We start from the raw sequence: 2,514 nt of genomic DNA, 5'->3' as shown, positions 1-2,514 counted from the left end.
ACTTTTTATTTAAGAATGACCACATTAACATTCCTAGCTGCTGTTCTGCGAATTTGAGGCTCCCAATATTTGCCCCACCACATTGCTCTTGTTTTCCTGGTTAAAATGACACCAGAACTGGATTTTTTAATTCATTTTTCACCAACTCCAACCCTGAGCGACCAACTCTCAGTCTTTCTGTTCGCCCAGGGTTCGGGCCAAAACTCTTGGCTGGCCCTGGGTTGCAAGTTTTGGTCTTATTTACACCAGTCAAAGCCTAACTTTTTTTTTCAATCTCTAGTAGTAACTAAATGTGTCACGTGTCTCAGTGAGTCTATTAGTCCCATCACTGATAGAACTTGTAGCAAAATCTATGTAATAGTGAGGAGAAGGGCAATTTACATACAGTGCAAATAATTCGATGACATGTTTATTGTTAACATTGTTGAACACTGATGCTGTTTTGTACACTTAACCAAGAATGCTACCAGGAGGCAACTTGGAACATGACGGGCACATGCTGTTATAACTTCATGCACATTACTGATTGCACAGTTGCTTCTTCTGGTGAAAATGTTCGACTTCACAAAGTATTATTCACAGTGTGTTCATCCCAAGTACTACGCAGTTCCATCAGTAGTGAGGGCTGCCAGACGACAGTGGTAGAAGCCTGCAAAATAAAAATAAGTGCAAGTTTTTGGGCATGACAATACAGACACACCTATTGGAAGTTGTTTGTAGACCTCAGACAGGACCTGCAGGCACATAACAGCATTAACCAATTGCTCAGAACCTAATGGGTGATGTGCTTGGAAGAAATAAATTTGGCGTAAAAATTTGTGGGGTCGGTGACTGGAATCAGTTCCACACCATATTCAGATGCAGGCGATGGGACCAAATAAGAAAGTGGGAGGAGGTAAAGTCAGTGGAATGGATACTGTGGAGTGGTGGTGGTGTGACGCAGAGAATCGGCTGCGAGAAATACGACCATGCCTGAGGCGCACGCAAGTTGCTCAACACTTGAAGGACCACATACGAAAGTGGGAGGTCAAGTCAGCGGAATGGATTTTGTGGAGTGGTGGTGGTGTGACGCAGAGAATCGGCTGCGAGAAATACGACCATGCCTGAGGCGAGTCCCTCCTTTGCCTGAGATACTGTCAGAGCAGTGCAAATTGCCAGTGTGTGTGTGTTCTATCAAAACAAGAGATACCGCTTGGTTACACTGAATATTCACATACTCTAGAACTGCCTCATGTGAATTCACACAAGACCACTGCCTGTGAATGAGTTCAGCGGTCAGGTGGAGAAGTGAGTGTTGAATCTTCGAGAAAGGATGACTGTTTTATAGGTTAAGTGCCTTGTATGCCATCGAAGCGCAGTTTTGTCTTCATCACGGGTCAGAGTTGAACTTTGGGCGAAGCCTTAGCATCAGCATGGTTACTTACCTAATAATGGCGAGCGAAATGTGGATCTGGCGTCGATGAGCGCGCGTCTCGAGGGCACCATGACGGTCAAGGACGTTGACGGGTTGACGTTGACGAGTGACGTGACGTGGCAGTGGTGAGTCCTAGTAGGCACTGCGGCAACTGCTGCAACAAACACGGTGGCATTCTTAATTCTACATTAATTGCCTCACTTGGGTTGTCAGTAAGAACGTGTACGACAGCAGCAGCACACATTAAAGCAACAGTAAGACTGATTATCAATATTTCAGATATTGGCAGATAGGAAGCCGTGCAAGGGCTGTTTGAGTTGGTATGCGTGTGAGGGCGGTGCATTTGGGTGACGTTAGTAAGCATTGGGTGAGGGCAGGGAGAAACTAATTGCCACAATGACTACTTTTTGCGACAAACCGTTTTATTCATTGATCTGGAACACCAACCGCAGCTCTTCCAGGAGCTCTTTCACTACTGGCACGCAAAAGGATCTGCCCAAAATCGCACGGCGAGTGGAGCAGCTAGTTTAGCCCGTGTCATTGAAATGGGCTGGAAACCCAAAGAGGCGTTCAATTTCCGTGATGCTGAGGTAGGAAGGCTTATTGCCTTCCAAAACGGGTAGCTGCCCGTCAGCGCCTCGTTGTGATCCCTGGCTAGTGGTCAAAGTGCCAAGTGAATTCACAACTGCAATTCTTCCATGGTCTAGAAAATCATCAAGTACGAGGCAGCATGCCCTTGGCACTCGAGCGGTGGACAGACTGTTCAAATTGCCCCAGAAGTACCTGGATAAATTTTAATTAGTGTAATAATAAGTAATGAACAGAGTAAGTGGCATTCATGTGAATTGCAGTGGAGACTGACCGTGGGCGTTTCATAGCCGAAAATTCAGAGCTGCAGACAGCGACTGGCGACTTCCTGAGGTGCCGGTTCATCTCGGACAAAACTGCTGCATCGAGATGTTTCGTGTTCTCAAAACACCAGTAAAATGGGTGACCCTGCATTCTTGCCCTACGGAGTAGATAATCCTTCACCCTCACATATTCAAAGAACAAGGTAGATGTACGCCAGACCACGTCTCGCGTAACAGGCTTCGCGATAT

Source organism: Frankliniella occidentalis, unplaced genomic scaffold (assembly GCF_000697945.3).
Source record: "Frankliniella occidentalis isolate FOCC.00 unplaced genomic scaffold, Focc_3.1 Scaffold121, whole genome shotgun sequence".
Lineage (NCBI taxonomy): Eukaryota > Metazoa > Arthropoda > Insecta > Thysanoptera > Thripidae > Frankliniella > Frankliniella occidentalis.
Note: the sequence above shows the minus strand (reverse complement) of the source record.